Below are 27,938 nucleotides of genomic sequence, written 5' to 3'. Positions count from 1 at the left end.
AAGCCTGGCAGAAAGAAAGAAATTCTTGTCCATTAGTTCTTGAGAAGGTCTTGGGCTGATTCTCATTTGACTGACCTGCTTCACTCAATCACTGGGGCTTGGGGCAGAAACACAAATGGTTAGACTTGCACCATGTGCTCACTCACAGAGAGGTGGGCAGTGGGGCGGGCGGGGTAGGGAGGTTACCCTTTTCCAAGGCCCTGGATTGAGAATTAGAAAGAGATGTCCTTCCAAGGGAAATTTGGGGTTGCTCTTCCCAATTTGGGGTTGTTTGGGTGCTGTACAAACAAAATTGCAGTTTTTAACCCTGGAATGATGGCCTCCTGAAGATAGATGCCTGTCCTAATCCCCAAACCTGCAAATATGTTATCCTACATGGCAAGGAGGAATTAAGGTTGCAGATGGAATTAAGGTGGCTAGTTACTAACCTTAAGATAGGCAGAGTAACCTGGATTATCCAGGTGTACCCAATGTAATCACAGGTGTTCTGAAAAATGGAAGAGGGGTCAGGTGCGGTGACTCACACCTGTAATCCCAGCACTTTGGGAGGCCGAGATGGACCACGAGGTCAGGAGATTGAGACCATCCTGGCTAACACAGTGAAACCCCGTCTCTACTAAAAATACAAAAAAAGAATTAGCTGGGCTTGGTGGCAGGAGCCTGTAGTCCCAGCTACTTGCGAGGCTGAGGCAGGGGAATGGCGTGGACAGGGAGGCGGAGCTTGCAGTGAGCCAAGATCGCGCCATTGCATTTCAGCCTGGGCGACAGAGAGAGATTTTGTTTCAAAAAAAAAAAAAAATGGAAGAGTGGGGCAGTGAGAGTCATGAAGACAGAAGCCTGGAGGCATCTGGCAAGCGGTAGGCTTGGGAAGCAGAAACATTGCATGGCATGGAACAGGCACTGTGGCACTTGCCTTGTGAGTCTGAAAGCAGTACCTTGCCTAGGAATACGACGAAAGGAAAATCCACGGGCTACCTCAAACTGACATCTCCCACTCTTTGCATGGGAAGTGGGTCATCATGGCAGGGCTGGAGGCTCTAGGGGAGAATAGGCTTGCTTGCTTTTCCCAGCTTTTGGAGGCTGCTCACATTCCTTGGCTCATGGCCTCTTTTTACCTTCAAAGTCAGCAACAAAGCATCTCTCTAACCCTGCTTCTGTTTTCATGCTTCTCTCTAATTGCCTCCTTCCTTTGTTCTTTTTCTTTCTTTTTTTCTTTTCTTTTCTTTCTTTCTTTTTTTTTTTTGAGACGGAGTCTCTCTCTGTCACCCAGGCTGGAGTGCAATGGCGCAATCTGGGCTCACTGCAACCTCTGCCTCCCGAGTTCAAGCAATTCTCTGCCTCACCCTCCTCCTCAGTAGCGGGGATTACAGGTGCCCGCCACCACGTCCGGCTGATTTTTGTATTTTTAGTAGAGATGGGGTTTCACCATCTTGGCCAGGCTGGTCTCGAGCTCCTGACCTCAAGCCATCCACCCGCCTCGGCCTCCCAAAGTGCTGGGATTACAGGCATGAGCCACTGAGCCTTGCCAGGAATGGTGTTTTAAAGTTTTCTTGCAGGAAACAATCCAATTCAAACAGGTAAGACATTTTAATAAAGGGACTATTCTTGGAGGTATGGTTAGGGTCAAGAGAATCAAGAAGGGATATGGCTGGGTGCAGTGGCTCACCCCTGTAATCCCAGCACTTTGGAAGGCCAAGGCAGGAGGATTGCTTGAGCCCAGTAGTCTATGACCAGCCTGGGCAACATAGTGAGGCCCCATCTCTAAAAAAACCCAAAAAATTAGCCAGGTGTGGTGGTGAACACTTGTAGTCCCAGCTACTCGGGAGGCTAAAGTGGGAGGATTGCTTGAACCCGTGAGTTCAAGGCTCCAGTGAGCTACGAGTGTGCCACTGTATTCCCAGCCTAGGCAACAGAGTGAGAACTTGTCTTAAAAAAAGAGAAAAGAAAAAAAAAAAAAAAAAGAAGGAATGTTGAGCCTTTTAGAAACTAGCAACAGCTGGAAGCTGTTACCATCCATGGGTTTGAAAGGGCAAGAGGGGCTGGGCGCGGTGGCTCACGCCTGTAATCCCAGCACGTTGGGAGGCTGAGGTGGGTGGATCACCTGAGGTCGGGAGTTCGAGACCAGACTGACCAACATGGAGAAACCCCTGTCTCTACTAAAAATACGAAAATTTTTAGTATGGCGTGGTGCGGTGGCACGTGACTATAGTCTCAGCTACTCCGGAGGCTGAGTCAGGAGAATCACCTGAATCCGAGAGGCGGAGGTTGTGGTGAGCTGAGATTATGCCATTGCACCCCAGCCTGGGCAACAAGAGCGGAACTCCGTCCAAAAAAGAAAAAAAAAAGGGGGGCAAGAAGAAGGAATGTAGTGCTGGAAGGAGCCCTAAGTAAGCTGGGGTTATGGGGCAGACAGAGAAGAGGTGTGTTCATAGAGGAATTAACCACACCCAAACCTGTCTTGGCAGGGAGGGAGCATAGCAGGCCACCTCTCTCCTACCCTGTGGTCACCTGCAGGTGCCCCCTGTTGTTTGAACCCAACCAACAACTAGAGGGTCATTTGGAAGAGAGAATAAGGACCAAATACCCATAACCTGTGACTGTGTTACCTTACATGGTAAAAGGGACTTTGCAGATGTAATTGAATCCAGGTCTTGAGATGGGGGGATTAAACTAGATTATCTGGGTGGTCCCAGTGTAATCACAAGGGCTCTTATAAGAGAAAGAAGAAATTAGGAGAGGAAGGATCAGAGATGCAGATGTGACAACGGAAGTAGCCAAAGGCCAAGGACTGTCAGTGGCCTCTAGAAGCTGGAAGAGGCAAGGAATGGATTCTCCCCAAGAGATTCTCCCCAGGAAGTTCTAAAAGGGGCCAGACATGCTAATACGTTAATTTTAGATTCATAAGTCGATGCTAAATCACAAGACTCATTTTGGACTTTTGGCCTCCAGAACTGTAGGAATGAATCAGTGAGTTGTTTTAAGCCACTAAGTTTGTGGTCATTTGTTACAGCAGGCACAGGACACTAATTTAATAAGGGAGCCCTGTGATGTGGTCCATAGGGTTGGCTTCTGTTGTCACATGGAAGGGCGGAGAACAGAGTGGGAAAGCAGACAGAGTAAGAACAAGTGTCAACATTCAGAAGTCAGGAGCTCTGTCTGAAAAGCCACACTCTTTCTGCCCATGGTTAGTGTGAAGCATAAAGGGACTAGTGGATGAGGAAGTCACTTTGAAGTGCAAATGATTATTACAGGGATTTTCATACAGTGCCAAAGACCCCCTGCGCCTGTCTATAGTGGAATGCCAGGGGTCTCTGATTTTTGTTTGGGCTTCAATTCTTACCCCCATTTCCAGGCCACGTGTTTGGCTGAGGCCCTGTCTCTCTTCCTCCAGTGATGGGCATGAGACCTAGACCTGCACCAATCAGTATTGCCCTATCCTGGCCAAATGATTGGTTGAAGGATGAGCATATGACCCAAGTTGGTCAAATCAGAGTGAAACCCAGGACTTGCCCAGGAGCCACCCAGAAGAGAATTTCTCTCTTTTTATGCAGGACTTGAACCTGGGAAAATATGAGGGAAAATCTGTCTGAGCTGTAGCCAACACAAGCAGAAGAAAAAGGCAGAGAAAAGCCAGTGACATTGTTCAAGTTCCATAATCCAGCCACACCTCTGTCTGCCATAGCTCTGGTCTTTTCTGTTTTATGTCAATGAATCCCTTTTTTGCTTAACCATTTTGAGTTAAGGCCTTTGCTCGGGACCAACCCGGCCTCTTGCTTGGTCGCTTTTTATCTCAGTGTGCATTGAACATTTGCTCGCCTGTGGCTTCAACACCTGTGCAATTTATCAAAGAGGACTGTAGACACAGGTGACAGACAGGTCATTAATGACAGGTTTTCTGAGTGGCAAAAACTGTCCCCAAAATAGGATGCTTTGTGTTCTTCCATTTGAAATGGCTTGGCCATCAAGTCACGCAGGGAGGTTTTGGCCCTTACATTTGTAGGGGCGTAACATTGCAACAAAGACCCAAGAATCAATTTCCCTTTTTTGGAGTGAGTAAATATAGAACTAGCCATTTCCAGAAAGCAATGTGCTAGATAAATGTACTCTCATAAGAGGGTGATTTTCCTTATAATTATACCAAAGTAGCATTTTATAGTCTTTATTCTTTGCAAAGATTTTTACATACATTATCTGATCAAATCAACCCAAGTTAAAACCACCCCAAGAGGTGTGTATTGTAATCCCCATTTTATAGATCTGGAAATTGAAACTCCATTCCATGAGGTTAAAATAGGTCACCCATGTTCTCTAGTTAATGAGGATAAGAGAGAATTGGAATTTGGGTCTCTGTGATTCCAAAATTCCATGTAGTTCACATCACACCACACTGGCAGAATGAGAAAGTTTGTGGCAGTGTTAAGTGGAATTGGCTCAGAGTCCACTTTATACTCTTTGCCACCAAGCCCATTTCCATGGCTTCCTCGGATCACTGGAAAAGGGCCATGGAAACGTCAGAGTGTATCTAATGCAAAGTAGTGTCAGAAGTTAAGTGGTTACCAACTTGGTCTTCCTTCCTCATCTTTCACCACATCCTGAGAGAAACATGCCTTGGCTGGACAGAGAGTCCAAGGAGGAAGATGAGAGATATGTGAAGCAGATGTGCCTCAGTGGAGCCCAGCCGAGATTGGCAAAACTCTAGCTGATTTGTAGACATAGGAATGATAATAAATTATTGTTATTTTAAGCCACTGAGTTTTGGAGTGTTCAGGTGATTTGTTACACAGCAATAACTGACTGATACAATCCTCAATGAAAATGATTCCCACTGGGCATAGCCATTTCTGCTGGTGTGTTGTGGTTTGTGGCCAACTGTGAGTGTGACTGTCCTTCTTCCTGACCTTTTGGTCACGTGGGACTGCTTATGCCCAATTTCTCAAATGTCTTTTTTGAACATAGCTCCTTCAACTTCTGGCCATTACCCATTCTTCCACGCAGGGTGAAAACTGGCTTCTAATGCTAGGCAAGCAGACAGTCACCATGGCAACCCCTCCATCCACCTGCTCTTTTCCATCTCCAAACTCTAAATCCTACCATCTTCTTTTACCAACAAATCAAATTAAATAAAAACAAAAAGATTAAACTCATGCAAACACCTGACTGTAAGCAGCAGTAGCCTATCCAGTTTGTCAAACAGCCAGGTTCTGGGTGACAGTTCAGGTCTCGGAGAAGCAGAAAGAGCCAGGGTGAGCCTTCAAAACCTGTGAAAGGAGAGTGGGAAAGAAGAAGGATTGGACAGAAAGAGCCTCAGACCACAGCACAGATCTAAGAACATTTTTTTCCAGGTTGATGAGGAGCCAAAGTTACCCTTGGAGGAGTCCCACATCCTCAAGAAGGGGTTGGCACTATACTGTGCTGTCCTCAGTCATTGGATGGAGTAAGCTTGGCAGAAGCATAGCCTCAGGGTGAACATGAGTCAACTTTGTTCCCCCAGCAGGAGATCTGGGTGATGCATTTCTGTGGCCACCGTACTTTAAATCCCAGAATGGCCCTCAACTGATATGCCTTGAATAGAGAAATGTGTTTAAATAAAGGGTTGAGAGAATGGGTGCAGCGGGGGGTGGGGGAGGGGGCGGGGGTGGAGAAATCTGACTTCTCCATGGACAGTTCAGCTTTTTAAAAACATATTCCTAAGGAGCAGACATGGAATACCTGTCTTAGAGACAGGGACCCCAGACAAGTTGCCTTTCTTTGTCTAAATCGGGAATAGTAACTAGATGGCTTTGGAGTGGGTCGCAGGATGTGTGGTTGTTGAACAAAATGACGCTGACTGTCAAAGGTTACATGGTAGCAAAACAAGAGTGTAGGAATCATTTCTGTATGTTCCCCTTTAGAGCAAAAGAGGAAGGTACACGAAGTCCTCAAGATCTGCCTCTGTAGCCAGACTCCAGGTGTGGAGAGAAAATTTAGGATCATTCATTTAACAAATAACGAGTGCACACTTGTGCTCGGTCTGCACGAGGTGAATGTTCCCATAGTCCTCATTTACCTGTTCAGATCCCCCTTTGTTCTCTACCAGTCTCCATCTTGCTCTGGCTCTAGAGGCTGACTTGTATGGAAAGCATCAGCTTCCAGTACCCTCTGGCTTATGGTTGGGCTTGGACAATGGTGACCAGTAGTGGGAAGGGAGGTCTCCCAGCAGAAGATGGTAAGGAGGAAGGTAAGTGGGCTCAGGCAGCTTCTTCTGTGGCTCTTTTCCTTTGACTACATGATTGGCAATCAGGATTTTTCTCAGGGTGCTGATTCTTTACCAGTTTCTCTCTTGTGACTTTCTTAACAGACCCCTCCTAGAGTGGTAAGTATTGGTTATTGCCCCTACACCCACTCCTTTGTGTAACTAAACCCTCCTGTACTTAACCAGTTCAGGTGCGCCATCAGTCTACGGCGAGACTTGGGAGTGGTAAAGGAGCAATAATACAACAGACATGGCCTATCTGGGGATAACAGACATTGTCTTAGTCTTCTCAGGCTTAAACAACATACCATAGACTGGGTAGCTTATTTCTCACGGTTCTGAAGGCTGGGACCTCCAAACTCAAGGTGCTGGCCAGTTTGGTTCCTGGTGAGGTCTCTCTTCCTGGTTTGTAGATGGCCACCTTCTTGCTGTATCTTGACACAGTGGAGAGAGATTGAGAATGAGCAAATTCTGTGTTGTCTCTTCTTATAAAGGCACTAATTTTATCATGAGGATACCCTCCACCCATGACCTCATCTATACCTAATTATCTCCCAAAGGCCTCATCTCCAAAGACTATCACATTGGGGGTTAGAGATTCAGCATATGAATTTTGGGGGTATACAATTTAGCCCATAGCAGACATCAAACACATTATTCCATAAACATTTTAAATTATAATACAATAAAGTCTACAATGGAAAAGTACTTGGTGCTCCTTGTCTGGGATCAGATGCGGTCAGAAAAGGCTTCCGGAGAGGTGCCATGTTTCGTGTGCTGTCTGGTGGGCACCAAAGGAATGCTCCAGGCACAGAAAGACCTGGGGTGGGAGGGAGCTTGGGGTGTTCCAGGAACCTAAGAAGGCTGTGGGTGATGGTTGAGGGAGTGGCAGAGAGGAGGCTCAGGAGGCAGGTGGGGTCAGGGGGGACCTTATCCCAGGAGTTGGGCGAGGTATCTGCATGGGAAAAGAATCTCAGCCCTCCAAGTCCCCTTGTACAGTCTCTTATGAGATACACTGTTTCCATCTGGCCATTCCCTTGTCTCCTCTCCTTAAGCCCTGAAATTTGAAGGTCATTAAAGTTATTTTTCAACTCATGTTTGACCAGTCCATACAAATCTGTCTGCTGTCTCTCTCTCTTCTCAAAAGAATAGGCTTCATGGTGGGGGATGTTGGTCAAAGGCTACGAAGTTCAGTTATGTGGGACAAATCAGCTCTGGAGATCGAATGTACAACATGCTGAATATAATTAATACTGTGCTGTATAACTGAAATTTGCTAAGAGAGTAGATCTTAAATGTTCTTATCACACACACAAAAATGTAATTATGTGAAGTAATGGATATATTAATTAGCTTGACTGTGGTAATCATTTCATAATGCTTATGGATATCAAAACATCATATTGTATACCTTTAACATATACAGTTTTTGTCACTTACACATCAAAAAAACTGGAAGAAAAGAAAATCAAGGGGAAGAAACCCAAAAAAAAGAAAAGAGAGAGAGAAAGAAAGAAAATAAGTTTCAAAGAGGTCTCCAGCCCACAATCACCTGCTGGTCTTAGTAAGGACCTGGTTCAGAGGCCACCTGGCTGGGTCAAGGGAAAAGTCCCAAGGGTTATAATGCTGAGTAAAGGTGGGGGCACCTTCTGCTCTCCTGTCTTCTTCTGGACTGTAGAGGGCTGGGAGGATTAACACGTTGTGAACCACATGGCAAGACTGCCCAAATGGTTCACAGGCAGAACCAGCCCAGTGCGCAGAGCCTTCGTTATTAAAGGCTCCCAGGGGCCGGGCGTGCAAGGCAGACTGCCCTTGGCAGGACACTGTGGAATCTCATTTATTGGCTCCATTATCTGAATTAGGAACAATTTGAAATTATGACGACAAGATAGAAATAAAACATAAGAGCACTTGCAATCTTCCTCCTCCCTGCTTGTCTGTGTTGTGGGCATTGTGAGGGCCTCGCCTACCTTTCCTCATCTTTCAGAAACATTTAATTAAATTTAATCAGTTCTTCTAGATCCCAGAAAAGGAAGAAGGGAGCCAGCATTTGTTTTGTGCTAGGCTTTGCATTAGTTTTAATCCGGAAGCCACACACAGCAGTTCAGCATCTCATTTAATCCTCCCAGTGGCCCTAACACAAAGGTATTCTTACCTGCATAGTGAGTGTTGATATGCTGAAGCTTAGCAAGCCTGGACAACTGACTGTAGTCCCTGAGAGTCCATACATACGTCTGTTCATCCATCCACCTATTTATCTGGCCACCCATCCTTCCTTCCATCTATCCGTCCAACTGTCTCCCACCCATGCAGCAATTACTTATTGTTCATGATTTTTGTGCTCTGTGCTGGGCCCTGGGTATCACTGAGGCAGGAAACACTTGGTCTTTGGCCTTCATGGAGTTCCCAGTCTAGTAGGGTGAGTGGTCAGCCCTCCCTGGGTCCCTTCTCTGTGTCCCAGAGAACTTCTTACCAGCCTGGGTGGCAGAATGAGACTGTCACAAAAAAAAAAAAAAAAAGAACTTCCTACCCACACCTCGATTCAAGGTCCTCTGTAGTCTTGATCTCGGCTTTGGTACCCACAGGAACTTGGGGCATGTCAGTGGCACATGGATCACCCTCAACCCTCCAAAAGGAAAGTGTTTTAGGGTAAGCAAGACTGAGGCATCTCCCAGGACATAGACTTTTTTTTTTTTTTTTTGTGAGACGGAGTCTTGCTCTGTCGCCCAGGCTGGAGTGCAGTGGCCAGATCTCAGCTCACTGCAAGCTCCGCCTCCCGGCTTTACGCCATTCTCCTGCCTCAGCCTCCCGAGTAGCTGGGACTACAGGCGCCCACCACTTCGCCCGGCTAGTTTTTTTTTTTTTTTTTTTTGTATTTTTTTAGTAGAGACGGGGTTTCACCATGTTGGCCAGGATGGTCTCGATCTCCTGACCTCGTGATCCGCCCGTCTCGGCCTCCCAAAGTGCTGGGATTACAGGCTTAAGCCACCGCGCCCGGTCGACATAGACTTTTAAACGCTAACACCAGAGTCTTGGAAAACCTAGGGTGGAGAGTCACCATAGCTCAGTTGTTCTCAACAGGGGCGTGATTTTGCTCAACCCCCATCCCCCTGCCCAGGGATATTTGGCAATGTCTGAAGACATGTTTTTTTTTTTGAGACAGAGTCTCACTCTATCACCCAGGCTGGAGTGCAGTGGCTTGATCTCGGGTCACTGCAACCTCCACTGCCCGGGTGCAAGCAATTCTTCTGCCTCAGCCTCCTGAGTAGCTGGGATTACAGACACCTGCCACCATGCCCACACAACTTGGGTGGAGGGGCTATTCCTGACCTCTGGTGGGTTGAGGCCAGGGATGCTGCTAAACATCCTCCAGAGTACAGGGCACCTGCCACCCTCACCCCTGCAAAGAATTATCCAGTCTAAAATGTCAATAGTGCCAAGGATGAGAAACCCTGCCCTAATTGGTAAGGACAAAGCAAGTCAGACAGAAGAGGGAGTATATAACTGGTGGGTTTATCTAGATCAAGATGGAAATTGAACAGCTCTGTGTGGCTACCAGGTAATTAGACCCCCAGGTTCCTAATCCATGGTTCTGCCAAGCCCTTGTTTCTCAGTGTTTGGTCTTTTATTTTTGAGACAGGGTCTCCTTCTGTCACCTAGGGTGGAGTGCGGTGGTGCATTCTTGGCTCCGTGCATGGTCTTAAGAATCACCTGGAGTGCTTCTTAACACTCGGGATTCTAGGACTGTCTCTGGTCCTGCTAGATCCGAATCCAGGAGAGGAGACTGGGAATCTGTATTTTTGTCACATGAGGTTGGGAAATGCTGTGCTGAGTCACTGGTGGAGACATGCAAAGCTGAGGAGGCTGAGGGCTTTGTGGAGCCCGATCCTGGCCACCTGGGTGCTGGTTCCACTGTGGGACAGACAGAAAGCGTATTTCTGTTGCTGGTCAGGTACTCATGGTCTTTCTTGCCCACAAAGTACTCAAGCTGTTGGAAGGTAACTGGCCATCTGCTCTGTGAAGTCAACCTGAGCAGATGTGCATGCACCTGGAAGGGCTGTTTGAGGGCATATGGGGACCTCATTGCTGTCCATTTGGGGAGGTGGAGTCCCTGAAGTCAGATCCAGCAACAACTTGTCACAGAGTAACAGGGCCAGGGCCAGGGCTAGGACTTTGAGAACTCCTGGGTCCGTGACATTTTTTTCTTTGCAACAGAGTTGCACTCTGTCATCCAGGCTGGAGTGCAGTGGTGCAATCTCAGCTCACTGCAACCTCCATCTCCTGGCTTCAAGTAATTCTCCTGCCATAGCCTCCCTAGTAGCTGGGACTACAGGCATGCACCACCATGCCCAGCTATTTATTTATTTATTTATTTATTTTTCAAAATAGAGTCTTACTCTGTCACCCAGGCTGGAGTGCAGTGGTGTGATCTTGGCTCACTGCAACCTCTGCCTCCTGCGTTTAAGCAATTCTCCTCTCTCAGCCTCTTGAGTAGCTGGGATTACAGGCATGCACCACCATGCCTGACTAATTTGGTTTTGTGTTTTCAGTAGAGATGGGGGTTTCACCATGTTGGCCAGGCTGGTCTCGAACTCCTGGCCTCTCGTGATCTGCCGGCCTCAATTCCCAAAGTGCTGGGGATTATAGGCGTGAGCCACCACGCCCAGCTCATTACACTTTGTGTTACTCTGTGCACCTTCTCTCCAGAGCTGAGAGCTGGGAGCCTGTGGGTGGGGCTAGCAGACAGGTTACTCAGGACTGACTATAAAACCCACTGCAGGATTCTCTCTGCCTGCAGAATAAGAAACTGCTCTTTGTCTTACTTTGTTTTTATCCTGCCATGGATATACACCAAAGGATTTTGAATCAGCTTACAAAAAACCCCCACACAGAGTAACATGGAAGAATGTACAAAATAATTATTAAAAAATCCAACCCAGGCTGGGCATGGTGGCTCACACCAGTAATCCAAGGACTTTGGGAGGCTAGGGCAGGAGGATCTCTTGAGCCCAGGAGTTCAAGTCTGTTCTGAGCAATATAGTGAGACCCTGTCTCTACAAAAACAAAACAAATTAGCCAGGCCTGGTGATACATGCCTGTGGTCCCAGCTACTCAGAAGGCTGAGGTGAGAGGGTCTTTTAAGCTCAGGAGGTCGAGGCTGCAGTGAGCCATGATCATACCACTGCACTCCAGCCTAGGAGACAGAGCAAGACCCTGTCTCAAAAATAAATAAATAAATAAATAAATAAAAAAAAATCAGACCTAGAGGAATTATGTGTAGTATGGGGAATCATGCTCAGATTTGATGTTGAACTTCCTGCTAGCCAAAGTAGAGAGAGAGACATTGTTAGTTGCATAATTTTAATACCAAATGTTTTAGAAACTTACGTCATTTCTGCAGGGGCAACTGGAAACAGGATAATTTTTTATATGGGTTTCATTTGGGGACAATGGGTGGAATGATGTTTTTCAACATCATCCCTGCTACAATGCTATAATGAGTTGCACAAGACCATTTCTTTTTTTCTTTTTTTTGAGACAAGGTCTCACTATCGCCCAGGCTGGAGTGTAATGGTATGATCTCGGCTCACTGCAACCTCTGCTTCCCGGGTTCAAGTGATTCTCCCACTTCAGCCTCCTAAAAAGTTGAGATTACAGGCACCCACCATCATGCCTGGGTAAGTTTTGTATTTTTGTAGAGACAGAGTTTCACCATCTTGGCCAGGCTGGTCTTGAACCCCTGAGCTCAGGTGATCTACCCGTCTTGGCCTCCCAAAGTGACGGGATTACAGGCGTGAGCCACCACACCCAGCCACAAGACCATTTCTTATAACAACTCATTGAAGTCAAGATCATATATACACGGGTCAATGATTTTAGGGGTTAAGGAAAGTTTTTGTGACAGCACCAGTTACTTTGGGAGGGTCTAAAGAATATTTTGGTATTGATATAAACAGGATATTGTAATTCTTGAACAGATAACTCAGTAATTCTGCTTCTAGAAATCTAGAAGCAGAATATCAGCATGGAACCAATAGTTGCTTGATCGCAATTAAAGTGAAGAACCAATGCAACTTGCTCTTGGCAAGCTGAGATGGAGGTAGACGTGTGCATGCATTTCAGGAAGTACCATATTAGATTGAAGGGTCCAGTTGGCATCGTCAGAATGATTTACAGAAGGGATAGAGAATGCTGGTTCTCCTGGAGCATGGTTAGGTGAAGGTGGGTTCAAAGCTCTACAGGGAAGCAAATGCTATTGATGCCCTGCACAGATCCTCTGGTCTCTATTCTAATATGTGCCAACAGAGTCCTCTGCAGATATCGCATCTGCAGATGCGATATCTGCAGAGGACTCTGCAAAGATTGAAATGTGGAGGCAGAGATTGCATCTCTGCCGTATCTGTGCCTCTTCACCAAAGGGCCTGCTCTAGCCCATGCACAGGGGACAAGCTAGAAAGGCTGAAGCGTTCCTAATGCCAGGAGCAGCATTCAGCCGATGGCAAGTGGGAGCTGGAGGATACTACCCCCCGCATCCTTGCCTCTTGGGGGTAAGACTCCGACATATGTTCTGTGTTGTCTCTCAGACTTTCCTGGTAGAACTGAGCCCCAGTTGTCCATGGCAGTGGCCTGCTTAGTAGCAGAACCTATTATTGGCCACCTTCCATTCCCTGATTAATTTTTCCACTGTCCTTCTGATGCTTCCTTAAAACTACTAGCACTCGGCTGGGCGCGGTGGCTCACGCCTGTAATCCCAGCACTTTGGGAGGCCGAGGCAGGCGGATCACAAGGTCAGAAGTTCAAGACCAGCCTGGTCGATATGGTGAAACCCTGTCTCTACCAAAAATATAAAAATTAGCCAGGTATGGTGGCAGGTGCCTATAGTCCCAGCTGCTCAAGAGGCTGAGTCAGGAGAATTGCTTGAACCCAGGAGGCGGAGGTTGCAGTGAGCTGAGATCACACCACTGCACTCCAGTCTAGGTAACAGAGTAAGACTCTGTCTGCAAAAAAAAAACAAACCAGAAACCAAAAACCAAAAAACAAACAAAATACTGTTAGCGCTCAAATTCTTAAGATCTGCTTCTAATGGAACCCAGTGATCTTTATAAACAGAAAAATTAAACATAGTCAATTTCATTTAATAGATAACAGTGGATTGTCTACTTGGAAACTCTGTCCTGCTTTCACGTTTTTGGCCCCCAAACTCGGTTCATGGATCCTACTGCGTAGCCAAGTGCAGCAGCTATACGAGAGTGGGCCGTCACTGAACACAGAGCAGGCTCTTCATGCCGAAGTTGCCATGGCTTGGCTGTCTTTGGGAGGCCTCAGTGGAGTATAGACTTGCCAGAGGGACTTAAGAAGGGAGTGATGGTGTTGGTGTGAGACATGGGAAGGGAGGCTAGAGCCAGTCAGGCCAGGCTGGGATTCCTTTGACCTTGACTTATGGACAGATGGGAGCCATTTCTGCTGGCCTTGTAATTGTGCATTGGAGATTTTTGTGGCATTGGTGAGTATGTGTTAGCAGTGGAGTGGGTAAGATTCCAGGCCTAGAGTCAGACCAGCAGTGGGTCTGACACCTGGAATTGTATGTCCACACTTACCTTATACATGCATATATGTGTATATGTGTGTGTGTATGTATAATTCAAAATATAATTTTGCAGTTTGCAGGTTATCAGTTCTAGAAAATGTGGCTGGCTTATGCTCCAAAGTATACATTTGCAGAGAGATAAGACTCATGAGCATGGGAAAAAGACCCATTTTCTTCAAAGAAAAATTTCAGTATTGAAATTTTCAAATATACACAAAAGTAGAAGAATAATGTCAAGAATCCCTGACTATTCATCATCCAGCTTCAGCAGTTATCAATATCTTACCCATCCTGTTTTGTCAGTGTAGCCCTCAGCAATTTTTTTTTCCCCTGGAGAATTTTGAAGGAAATTCCAGGCAAAAAGTCTTTTCTGCTGTCATCTTCAGTTTGCATGGTAATGGATTTCGGCTCATTCTTCTTCACGCCTAAGATCCTCTCTGTGGGCTGAAGACCCTCTCTGTAGGGCCCGAGGACTGTCGTCTGTGTTGGGTTGTGGAGTCCTGTGTATCCCCTTCCATAGCCCTGGGCACCCCCCTGCTTGCCACCCCTGCTTTCTTTCTGGGGTCGTTGTTTGCAGTGATGTTTCGAGGTCGTATCTCACTTATATCCAGGTACCTGCCGCCTGCTTCTCTAGACTTACCTGGTGTAATTCATGCTGAGTTCTTGTCGCATCTCAGGGAAGGCGCTGCTGCCTCCACATTTCGCAATAAATATCTTTTTAAATGGCCTGGTGTTCAGGCTCGTTTCTCATTTCCAAGGAGGCTTTTGACTGATGACCTGAAGAATTGCTTCCCCGTGACTGACAGGCTAATGCAGTATCGCTGCTTTCCCAATTGTCTCCCTCCAGGAGGCTGGCTGAGAGCTGTGACTTCCAAGTGCCACTGGCTGCTTCCAACAGAGGTGCTTGCCCCTGGCTACTGCCTACTCTCCTCTGCCCTTGCAGGCTGTTGGCCGCTGGTCAGGAAGTCAGCTCCATCCTGCGGTGCTCCAGTAGGACGCATTTTTTCAGGCAATAGATGTGAAAGGCCTCCAAGGTGAAGGGGAATTGGGCTTTCTGCCCACTGGACTCTGTGAGTGCCATCACTGGCATCTGGAGGCAGCCCTCAAAGGCACAGTTTGGTAAACACCTTGGACTTCACCGCATGCAAAACCTGTACGAGGGATTCTGGTTAGAATTCCCTCTTGGCACGGAGGCCCCGAACTGTCAGGGCCAGTCACAGGCCCTAGGCACTCTTACTTTGTGAAGCCCCATCTTACATTGATCATAATTAAAAGTACCCACATCCCATGTGACATGCACTTCATACAAAAACACTGAGTTGCAAATGACTCAAATGCAGTTGACATTCTGTAGACATTAAAGTCAACATCTATTAGGCTTGCATTCCAAGTTACATTCTTGATGTACATATGCATCTGTTAACTTGGTATTTTAGGGGATGTTGTTTTTTAAATTATTATTATTCTTTTTTGCGATGGAGTCTTGCTCTGTTGCCCAGGCTGGAGTGCAGTGCTGCAATCATGGCTCACTGCAAGCTCCACCTCCTGGGTTCAAGTGATTGTCCTGCCTCAGCCTTCCGAGTAGCTGGGATTACAGGTGCCCACCACCACACATGGCTAATTTTTGTATTTTTAGTAGAGACAGGGTTTCACCATGTTGGTCAGACTGGTCTCAAACTCCTGATGTCAAATGATCCTCCTGCCTCTGCCTCCCAAAGTGCTGGGATTACAGGCGTGAGCCACCGTGCCCTGCCGAATTGTGCATTTCAAATGAGTGAATTGTATGGTATGTGGATTGTACCTCAATAAAGCTGTTTTAAAAAATCCTGGCTCTACCACTTATTAGTTGCATGACCTTGGGCAAATAACTGATCACTTCAGTGCCTTAGTTTTCTCATCTTTAAAATGGGAATCATCATGGCATCCACTGTATCAGTGTCCTGGGGCTGCCATAACAAATAACCCCAGACTGGGTGGTTTGAGATGGCAGGCATGTATCCTTTCACAGTTCTGGCGGCCAGAAGTCAGAAATCAAGGTATCAGCAGGGCCGTGTTCTCTCCAAAGGCTCTAGGAAGGAGCCTGTTCCATGCCTCTCCCAGCGTCTGGTGGTGGCCAGCAGTCCTTGTCACTCCTTGGCTTGTAGAGGCATCCATCACTCCAATCCCTGCCTCTGCCATCACATGGCCTTCTTCCCTGTGTGTCTTTGTCCCAATACCCCTCTCCTTCCAAGAATACCAGTCACTGGATTAGGGTCCACCTGAATCCAATATGACCTCATCTTAATGTGATTATATTTGCAAAGATCTTATTTCCAAATAAGGTCACATTCACCAATTCCAGGCAGATAAGAATCTCACAGGGGATACTGTTCAACCCAGTATACCCCCTAAAAGCTTGCCTTTTCTTAAGTTATGCCACCATGAGACAGTAAAGTCCTCTTACCCCCAAGATGGTTTACATTAGGGTATTTTTTTTTTTTCCACTTGTAAGTAAGAATCTTGAATTTAGAGATAGGGCTTTTAAATTAAAATGGAATTCTAATCCAATATGACTAGTGTTCCTATAAGGAGAGATGAGACCACAGACATGCAGAGGGGAGCTCACATGAGGACACAGAGAAAAAGCAATCTCCAAGCCCGGTAGAGAGGCCTTGGGAGAAACCAACCTGCCCACACCTTGATCTTGGACTTCCAGCCTCTAGAACTGGGAGAAAATACATTTCTGTTGTTCAAGCCACCAGTCTCTGGTGCTTTATTATGGCAACCCTTGCAAACCAATCTAGTCCTAATTCCGATGAAGGACTTCTGCCTCCATCTCTTTCTCTAGGACCCCACCACAATCCCAGTCCGCGATTTCCAATTTCCTCTCCTAGAGGTTGGTGAATGAACTCCACCTGTGCTTATGGCCTCGTTCTCTGTTCACGTTTCAATCCTGAAGCCAGCTCTCAGGGTTTATGAATACCATGGCCCCCCAATTTCTTGTTGCTTTGTTCTCTATGCCCTTCAAGACCGTGTGTGTGGGTATGGGTTGTTGTTGTTTTTTTAAGACAGGATCTCACTCTGTTGCCCAGGCTGGCGTGCAGTGGCACAATCTCGGCTCACTGCAGCCTGGACCTCCCAGGCATAGGTGATCCTTCCACCTCAGCCTCCCAAGTAGTTGGGACTACAGGCTGTGCCATCAAGTCAGCTAATTTTTTTGTAATTTTTGTAGAGACGGGGTTTTGCCATGTTGCCCAGGCTGGTCTGGAACTCCTGGACTCAAGCAATCCACCCACCTCGGCCTCCCAAAGTGTTGGGGTTACAGGTGTGAGCCACCACTCCCGGCCTGTTGTGGCTTTTGCTTGCCATCCTCCTCCTGGGAAACCTTTCTTCTTGCATCCCCTGTGTTTGTTTCTAGTAGGACTGTTGGTCGTAGCTGCTGCCTTCCCTCCACCAAGCCAGTTGTCTGACTTTCTCCATGAACCATTGCTCTTGATTAAGCAACATTTCAGCAGGAGCATCTAACAGTTTTGGTGGCTGATTGGATATAGGGGGAGAAGGTATTGAAGATGGCACCTGGAGCTCTGGTTTGGGCATCCAGATGGGTGGTCATGAGTCTGGGAATGTGGAAGGATGGGCACGTTCGGGGAGACAGTGATGGGTTGTGGCTAAGCAGTGAGTGGATAAAAGTGGTATTTTTCGGAAGCTGGGTTAGGATTGGCAGGGAGAGTCTGGAGGGAGGAAGACCAGGGAGGAGATCACCGGTCCTGGCGTGAGGAAGAGAAACGATGTTATTAACCAGCCACTTCTGCATTCGAAGGGCTGTGGCAGAGGCCAGTTTCAGCAGAGCAGGGGCGTCTCAAGGATGGGCTTGTTGCTGAGTTTGGAAGTGAAAACCGGGGCGAGTTCAGTATTTTGCAAGACTAAAGGAAGGGAGTTTGAAGTTCTCGAGAGTAATCAAGAAATGAAGGGGAGGAGGGAAGGATGGAAGGAGGCAGGCAGAAGGCAGAAGGAGGAGAGGAGAGCCAGGGGTCTCTCTCCCCCTGGGGAACCCTCTGGCAGTAAAGTGACTGGTGAGATCCTGCTGATGCAGAGGCCAGGGAATCTTAAGAACAGGATATCCAACGTTTGACTTCAAGTTCCTCGCTGTGATCCACCCCACCTCAACGTTCAGTACGCCTCCCAAGTGCATGAACTTCTCAGCACAGTTTGTTGGGTTTTGTTTTTGAAAGGATGGGGTCTGCATGCGGACACTCACAACACAGAGATACCATCTGGAATGTGACACAAGCCACGCACCACGGAAGCTTGGTTGACCATGGGCTTCGCTGGCACGTTTATTGGCTGCTTCAAGCCTGGACTCTGTTATGAAGCCTCTTTCTAGACAGCTGCCTGCATGGCAAAGAGGCTCTCAGCAAGCAGTTGTTGACTGACACATTGTCCCAAACAGGCTGTCCCGTCAGAAGTCCCCGAATGACACTCCTTCCAGTTCCGTCTACTGGCCTGGATTTGAGAGTGTTGCTCCAAAGACAGCACAGAAATTGCCCGTGGCCACTCCGAGACTACAGTAAGGCAATGACTGCACTCAAAGATGAAAGATCCACTCAGCAGCTTCAAAAGCATTTTTTCCCTCCCCCAGCCAAGTTTCTGTTCTGCTAGGAGTTCTTACTTGTGACCTAGAAGCGGCCAATGCCCCAGGGAATGATGCTGTCTAAACTTCCTCCTGTTTACTGGCCTCTGCAACCCCTCCCACTGCCGCTGGGAGACTAGTGCTTCCCAGGAGCCTTTGAGGCAGCCCTGCCTGCACCCAGCCTCCAGCCACATCACCGCTGAGAACTCCATCCTATCAGATGGAGGGCCCAGAGCTGGACGGCAGCCAGTCATAGCCATGAATGTTGGCACCGGGCTTAAATCCACATGGGCCTCCCTCCTGCCTGCAGTGGGTCCAGTCTGGTCTCCCTGCTCTGCTTCTCTCCCTGCTCTGGCCAAGGTGTGTATGCAGAGTTTCTTGGTCCAAACCATACACTAACAGCTGGGAGTTGTGTTACTATATGCATACTTAGCTTTGTAGATATGGACTCTGGAAATGTCTGTAAGTTAAATTTTCTATTGCACATTGATTAGTTTGATCCATTAACATAGGCACCCCCACTTCAGAAATTCCAGAGCCCACTTTTGCTTGTCTGCGAGGGGAAATGACTACTTGTCTGGATGCCCAGAACTGGCTGGGAGCAGGGCCAAGATTCCCCCCTTAGAGACACCACTTGGTGCCTACAGCCATCTAAAATTCTCCAGAACCTCTGACTCATCCTCTTTCTGTCATTCATTCATTCTAAGAATATTGAAACCTACTGTGTGCTAAGGGCATAGTCCTGAAAAAGAGCAAATGGCCCTGCCAGCCTGGAGAATCCTTGGAGTCTAGTGCAGGGTAGGAATAAGTAAACAGTGTAACCCACTGAGGTAGTAGGAAAAGATAGGAACACAGAAGAGGAACACCCAGCCCAGCCTCGGAAATTCAGGGAAAGTTTCAGGAAGAAAGGCCATACACATAAGGCATATGAAATGTCAACATTAGGCAGGGGGGAATAGGTTGATGTTGGCATTAAACATGGCCTTAAAGTGCACCAAATGCCTATCATATGGGCAAATGCCGCAATTGCACCAGACATGAGGAAAATGGAGAAGGCATTGACTTGCTGATTTTTCCATTTCTTGGTACAAAATCTCTTCATTGGCAGCCTTTAAAAACAGAGTGGCAGTGTCATGGACACAGGGAGGGGAACGTCACACACCGGGGCCTGTTGGGGGATGGGGGAAAGGGGAGGGAGAGCATTAGGACAAATACCTAATGCATGTGGGGCTTAAAACCTAGACGACAGGTTGATAGGTGCAGCAAACCACCATGGCACATGTATGCCTATGTAACAAACCTGTGTGTTCAGCACATGTATCCCAGAACTTAAAGTAAAAAAAAAAAAAAAAAAAAAAGGGTTGGCAGTGAGTTGCTTCTCACTCCTTCACTTGTGAGAGTCTGTACTTTGTAGAGTCAAGACTTTGTTCAATGTCCTAATGGATGAGTATATCACCATGGGGAGGCTCCCACTGAAACTTCCCCCAAGGTCCACCTCACCTATGTGCCCCCTTTATGGACACCAACCGTGACCTTCCTATAGGATGATAGCCTTAAAAATATGTGCTAGGCTGGGTGTGGTGGCTGATGCGTGGAATCCCAGCATTTTGGGAGGCCAGGGAGGGAGGATTGCTTTAGCCCAGGAGTTTGAGACCAGCCTGACAACATGGCGAGATCCTCATCTCTACAAAAAATAAAATTAAAAACTTAGCTGGGTGTGGCCTGGCGCAGTGGCTCACGCTTGTGATCCCAGCACTTTGGGAGGCCGAGGTTGGCAGATCATGAGGTCAGGAGACTGAGACCATCCTGGCTAACACGGTGAAACCCTGTCTCTGCAGTGAGCCGAGATCGCGCCACTGCACTCCAGCCTGGGCGACAGAGCGAGTCTCTGTCTAAAAAAAAAAAAAAAAGTTAACTGGGTGCGATGGTGTGCATCTGTGGTCCCAGCTACTGGGAAGGCTGAGGTAGGGGGATTGCTTGAGCCCTGGGAGGTTGAGGCTTCTGTGACCTGAGATGCACCACGGCACTGCAAGCCTGGGCAATAGAGGGAGACCCTGTCTCAAAAAAAAAAAAAAAAAGAAAAATATATGTGCTGAGTGAGTGAGGGTGAGCAGACAGGGAAAAGAACACCTTTTGTTTTATATAAAGGAAAACAAAGCGCCAACACCTTTGAAAAATTTAGTTCAATTTGCAGTCATTTCAGGTGAGTAACAGTAGATAACATCGAGTGCCTGTGATGTGGCAGGTGCTAAGTGCTTGCTGTTTGACCACATTTGTCCACATAACTGTACTGTGAGGTAGGAACTATGCTCTCTTGGGTACAGATGGGGAAGGCAAGGCACGGGAGGTTAATTTGCCCGGCGTTCCCAGAATGGCCAGGCAGGGGGGAGAACTCAGGGCGCCTTGCTTTGGAATTTGGGTTCCTAACCATACTGCCTTGCCACAGTCTCGTTTGTTCCTTGGTTTTTCATACTCAGGGAACTGAGGCCACTTTAAGGCCCCTGGTTTGATTCATGGGGCTGAGAGGATGTTTGTTCCGGGGGATGAAAGTACGAGCAAAGAGCATGGAGCGAGAGTTGTGCATGCGCTGGCGTTTCACAGCTGCGCTGCTCGGTGGGCGAGGCTGCCACCCTGTCCTTACAGCCTCTGTGCCGTTGCACATGGGGTTCATAACCCTCAGGTATGAGTGGGTGGGTGGGGCTCACATCCAGCACAACTCCCTTTGTCAAATCCTAAGGGGGTGCCCTGTTCTGATTCTGCACAGCACCCTCAGGGTGAGCCCCGGCCTGCTGTGCTGTGTCCTGGAGTGGCAGCACCTCCCCTGTCCCTCAGTCTCCCTGCTGGCAGGCCCAGCTCACCAGCACCCGCTTTTGCCTCTGGGCCTGCCCCATGTCGATTGGGAACTTCGGGGGACTACTATGGTTCTCTTTGGCCTTCATCCTGCATGCCCACCCCAAGCTCACACTTGGATGGCAGAATCTAACACCAGGAGTGGTTTCCGGTTTCTGACCTTCCTGGGAGGGGATTCCAGCAAGAGCAGAACGTTAGGGAAGAAAGAAGAACGGGAAAGAAAAGAGAGAGGAAGACTAGCGTGGGTGATGGACTGCCCATTTGAGGTCACTCATTGGAGCCTTGAGAGAAAGGGGCCGCACGTCTCAGGCCAGAAGTAATTCCAGCCCTCTTGGCCCTTGGACACTCTCGTGGGAAATAAGTTGGACTAACGAGATCAGCAGACACCTACAAACAGATACAGAGCACTGGAGACACAGGCACACACGAGCACACCAGAGTAATGGATTTTCATTTTCTCCCAAGCTCCTGTAAGAAATATTAAATGACAGATATGAAACCAACTAAATATATCCTTGGAAAGCTAACTTCTCCAGCCAGAGTAAGAATAAAGACATTCTCATTCCTAGGAGACTGCATGTTTCCCCAACACAGGAGATCTTGTCTGCATCTGTGCATGTGTCTTAGGTGTGTCTGCATGTATGTGCCTGTGCTGGTGTGTGCCTGTGCATGTTTGCATGTGTGTGTACATGTGGGACTCTGCCTGCAGCGTTAGTCAGCACGAAGGCACAGTTGCTTTGGAAACAGGATTCTTGCCTTGCCACAGCTGGGGACAAGGGGTGTGACAGGCCACAACATGACTGGGTGGCTGTGATTCTCTCAGGAATGCGGAGGCTCTCATGCTCTTGGGCCCCTCCCTTTAGCTGGCAAATATGCACGGGCTCTGCAGGATAGCAAGGTGTGGAGAGATCTCTTTCAAGGAAGTTATGCAACCTGTATTTGAAGGCAGATCCGGAAAAGAAAACTAATTGGCTGTGTGACTTGCTCTTGCATCTTTATTTTCTGCTGCCTAAAGAGTGGAACCAGGCCCGGCGCGGTGGCTCATGCCAGCACTTTGGTAGGCCGAGGCAGGCAGATCACCTGAGGTCAGGAGTTTGAGGCTAGCCTGACCAACATGATGAAACCCCATCTCTACTAAAAATACGAAAATTAGCCGGTTGTGGTGGTGGGTGCCTGTAATTCCAACTACTTGGGAGGCTAAGGCAGAAGAATCATTTGCACCTGGGAAAGGGCAGAGGTTGCAGTGAGCCGAGATCACGCCATTGCACTCCAGCCTGGGTGATAGAGCAAGGCTCCATCTAAAAAAAGAAAGAAAGAAAAAAAAAAGAGTGGAACCAATTCCTCCCATCATTGAAATCTTTTCCAGAGAAGGTTGGTGGTAGGGCATGGTGGTGCCTATTTCTTGTCATGGGAGGACATGACTTAGGGCATTTTACGGAGCTTCCTGTATTTGTTCTGCATAATGGGATGTTAGCAGCCACACTCTGTACTTGGGTGCAGAGGAGTTTTGTGATGACTTCTGGGCAAATATAAAATAGATCAAGGAGGAAACATTTTCTTAGAGATGATGGCCTTGTGGGAACTCTTTTTTTTTGAGACGGGGTCTTGCTCTGTCACCCAGGCCGGAGTGCAGTGGCGCCATCTCGGCTCACTGCGACCTCCACCTCCTGGGTTCAAGTGATTCTTCTGCCTCAGCCTCCCGAGTAGCTGGGACAACAGGCGCGTGCCACCATACCTGGCTAATTTTTGTATTGTTAGTAGAGACGGGGTTTCACCATATTGGCCAGGCTAGTCTCGAACTCCTGACTTCGTGATCTGCCTACCTCGGCCTCCCAAAGTGCTGGGATAGGATATGTCCTATCCATGTAGGGATCCAAACTGCAGACCTTCTTAAGCTGCAACTTCTGCCCTGCTCCCCACAGCAGGCGTGCCGCTGTATGGTCAGTTTTGCCTCTGTTTCTCTGCCTTTACCTCGCCCAGTTTGGTAAGCAGTTTCTGATCCCTCCAGGGCCCAGGTGGTGAAGGGAGGAAGCAGAAGGATCTTATTTGTCAGGTTCTGTCCCAGACTTGCCGCCATATCATGTGGTAGCATAAAGGGAATATAATTTTAGCTAAAAAAAAAAAAGCACATTTGTTTAGTTTTGGAGGAAAGAGATCACTGGGAAATAATAATGGTGGCCAAAACGTATTGAGTTATTTTTCTGTATTTTCAAACACATACACAACCAGAAGTGGCTACTATTACTTTTTCCCACTTTATTTTTAAGAAAACAGAAGCTCTGAGATGAGTAATTTGTCAAGGTCAAACAGCTTTTTAAGTGGGAGAGCAGGGCTTTGAGCCCAGAGACTTTGACGGCAGAACCTGGCCTCTTTACTGCTCTGCTATATGAAGTTGGGAAATACTGCCAGACCAGATTGCATTTCCTTTTAATAGCTGGTATCAAAGCAAATCTAATGAAAATGTGTAAGTTGAAAAAAAAAGTCTCTGAAATTTATGATCTTAAAGGGGATTTCTTGTGTTTGAAAATAACCAACTCAATTGGATGGTATGTAAGGAATTAGGAAAAACCAAGCAATTCTCAAGGGAACTAATTTGTATAACTAGGAAATATCTCAAGAGATAATTCTTGCATTGTATGGTGCTCGGGAGTGTACTTCATACAGTCAGATTTGCAACCAGAAATAATTTGTTGTGGGAAATAAGACACCTTCCCTCCAACACTTGGTCTGTAGGGAGAGAAGACGAGATCACCGATAATGATTTGCACATGTAAGCCTGTGATTTCAGTTGTTGCAATTTGTTCCTTTCTCGGTGCTTTAATTTGGTCGGTATTCACGGGAGCATTGAAATACTTTTTACATAATATAAAGTTCCAAAGCATTTTTTAACCCGAGGTTGGAATATTTTGCGTGGAAGAGGCATTTTGAACTGGGTACCCAGCATACACCAGTCTTCACCCTGTTGCCCAAGTCATTGTCTCTACTGTTGAACTTCTACTCGTCATTCAAGGCCCACACAGATTATCACCTCCTCATTGGAAGTCTTCCTAATTGTCAGAACCAAATGGGCTGCCTGCCTCAATTGGACCATAGTCAATTTTTTTGGTTTTTTATTTAGACGGAGTTTTTCCTCTTGTTGCCAGGGCTGTTGGAGTGCAATGGTGGGATCTCAGCTCACTGCAACCTCTGCCTCCTGGGTTCAAGCAATTCTCCTGCCTCAGCCTCCCAAGTAGCTGGGATTACAGGCATGCACCACCACATTCATCTAATTTTGCATTTTTAGTAGAGACAGCGTTTCTTCATGTTGGTCAGGCTGGTCTCGATCTGCGGACCTCAGGTGATCCACCTGCCTCAACCTCCCAAAGTGCTGGGATTACAGGTGTGAGCCACCGCCACTGGCCCACCGTAGCCGATTTTGTAACTTACAACATTTTACCTTGTATTAGATTCTCCTTTCTTTGCGTCATTGCTTCCGATAAGAGTTTCCGTTTAGTAGGTAGTGTAGTCTTCTTTCAGTGGTTGCCAAATTGTGGCCTGAGGGCCAAATCCAGCCTGCTGCCTGGTTTGGTATAGCCCTTAGGATCAAAATGACTTTTTGCATTTTTAAATGATTGGGGGACATAAGCCAAAAGAAAAGTAACACTTCATGACACATGAAAATGACAGAACATTCAGATTTCATTGTCCATCATTAAAGTTTTATTGGAACACAGCCATGCCCATTTATTTATGTATTGTCAGTGGCTGCTTTTGCGCAATAGCGACATTGAGTAGTTGCAAAACTGTCCATGGCCTGCAAAGCCTAAACTATTTTCTATCTGGCCCTTTACAGAAAGCCTTTGTTGACCTGTGACATGGTTTGGCTCTGTGTCCCCACCCAAATTTCATCCTTGTAGCTCCCATAATTCCCACATGTTGTGGGAGGGACCTGATGGGAGATGACTGATTATGGGAGCAGGTCTTTCCTGTGCCGTTCTCCTGATAGTGAATAGGGCTTATGAGATCTGATGGTTTTAAAAACGAGAGTTGCCTTACACAAGCTTTCTTTTTGCTTGCTGCCATCCACAGAAGATGTGACTTGCTCTTCCTTGCCTTCTGCCATGGTTGTGAGGCCTCCCCAAGCCATGTGGAACTGTAAGTCCAATAAACTTCTTTCTTTTGTAAATTGCCCAGTCTCGGATATGTCTTTATCATCAGCCTAAAAACCGACTCATACATCCTGTGCAGTAGAGCAGGGAAGAAGTTCTCACATTTTAGTGTTTATCAGAATAACCTGGAGGGCTTGTTAAACCCAGTGGTTGGACCCTACCCCTATAGTTTCTGATTCAGCAGGGCTGGGGTGAGCCCTGAAAATTTGTGTTTCTAAGGAGTTCCCAGGTGAGGCTGCTGCTGCTGGTTGGGCCCTCCACTTTGAGAGTGACTAGTTTAGAGGTAAAGGATGGTCTCTAAGACACAGATACATCTTGAGCTAGTTTGTTATTAATCAAGCAGTTAACATCTCTGAATCTCTGAATCCCCATCCGTAAAATGGGGATAAATGACAACCTTCAGCTTGTTTGAAGATTCGGTAGATAAAGCCTATGAAAGTTCCTGGAAGGTATAGTAAAAATTCAATATGTATCTTTCTCTCTTTCTTTCTGTTCTCTGCCTACACCTTCTCCCTCTGTGAAGGAACTGTAAACACTTCATTTTCTCAGGGACTAAGAATCGCCCTTCTTTATAAGGTTGCTTGGGAACTGTATAGTCGTGGACAAGTCCTGAAGAGCTTCCCTCTAGCGTCATACTTTTCATGTAACCCAAGGTAGGCTGGGAAAACCGTTCTGATCTAATTTACTTGCACATCTACTGTGTACAAGCATCTCTACTAAGGAAGAAAATTAAGATCCAGGACTAGAAAAGAGATGATCTCTTAACCTGTCAGATGCTTTCATGATAAAGGCAGACGCCAGGCTTTAAAAAACGAATGGTTGTGCTTTTGTTAATTATAATCAGCTGATTTTGTCTTTATTCGGAAGAATGATAAAGGCCAAGTGCTTTAGAAACCAAGCCATGCTGAAATGTTGAAGGAACCAGATATGAGTGCACTCAAAAGAAATACAGGCGATTTGAAAGTAGTATTTTTCTGGAACTTGGCTTTAGAACCAGGGTTAAGCACACAAAACCCAAATTTCCCTAAGAATTTTTTTCCCTTTGAAACTTAGCCATTCTACTTCATAAAATTGTTGTGAGGACCAAGGGAGATAATAATATAATTATATTTGAAAAGTATAAGGCACTGTTTACATGCAAGGGAATCAGGTTTACCACATTAAATGGACATCAGGGATGAAAGAGTGCAGTTTATTGGATGAATAGCAGAGGGTTCAGAAAATCTGGGGAATGTTGTAGGAATCCACTTCTTTCTGTCTTAGCCTCTAGAAATGTGTGCACCTTAATTGGCTTGTTAATTACAGAGATGGTCTTTTGACCTTCTTGTTCTCAAATTTCTTACTTTCTCTGCATGTGGCAGAACCTGACAGATGAACAATTAACAGCATACAGTTTCCCTCCACATAGGGCACAAAATATCAGTTGCTTACTCTCTGTTAGCCCTACTTAGAAAGAGGTACTTTTCCACTTTACCTTCATATTTTTGCATTGTGTCTCTGTCCCGTTACCTCTTTGATGACTTCAACTGTGGCTAGATTGGCAAATCACATTTATTTTGATAACCTTCTACTGAAAAATATTTTTTCAGCAGTGGTGTGCTGGTTAACAGTTTCCTGGGAGAATGTATGTATGTATATGCATGTTTATTTGATGTTTATTGTCAATATTGCTGATTTAAAGGATGTGTAACACACAATTTACACATAGTGATAAAATATGCAATACTCTTCATTGTCAATTCCCTATTACCAATTGATATTCACAGGATGCTTTTGCTGATTTGTAAACAGTTCTTGTCTGTAGCCAACCTATGACTGCAAATGGTTGATATTTACCTTTATGTTAATTAGTAAGATGAAAGTGAAACAACCAAAAATATATGTATGCCAATAATAGGAGTGACTCCTTTTTCTAATTGAATAATAGTTTTGAATACTAGATGAATATTTTCTTAATTTTTTATGCTATCATGACTACAGACACAACACTCAATTTTAATCTGTGTAATTAAATTTTTCACCTTCACTTTTTTAAGCCTAGAAAATTAACAAAACGATAAATCAAGCCCTGACTTGTAGCATTTACCAATTCCCGTGGTATAAATAATCCTACTGCTGATTTCAAGTTACCAATGAGATGTCTCTGAACATACAGGTGGCAAGAGATGTGCTGTTTCACAGCTTTGTGAGCCACATAATTTCTGTTGCAGATACTCAGTTCTGGTGTTGCAACACAGACAACTACAGACAATATGTAAATGAATGGGTGTGAGTGGCTGTGTCCCAGTAAAACTTTATTTACAAAAACAGCCTGTGGCCAGGTTTGGCCCACAGGCTATCATTTGCCAATTCATGGTCTTTAGTCAATATCCTAACTATAATACTTTTCAACTTTTTAAAATAGATTTTAATATATTTAGAGCAGTTTCAGGTTTACTGAGTGGAAGGTACAGGGATTTCCCACATACCCTCTGTCCCCCACGTCCATACCTTCCCTCACTATCAACACCC

This window comes from Trachypithecus francoisi, unplaced genomic scaffold (genome assembly GCF_009764315.1).
Source record: "Trachypithecus francoisi isolate TF-2019V2 unplaced genomic scaffold, Tfra_2.0 Lachesis_group10, whole genome shotgun sequence".
NCBI lineage: Eukaryota > Metazoa > Chordata > Mammalia > Primates > Cercopithecidae > Trachypithecus > Trachypithecus francoisi.
The sequence above is the reverse complement of the archived record's forward strand: the minus strand, read 5'-3'. Positions refer to the sequence as shown.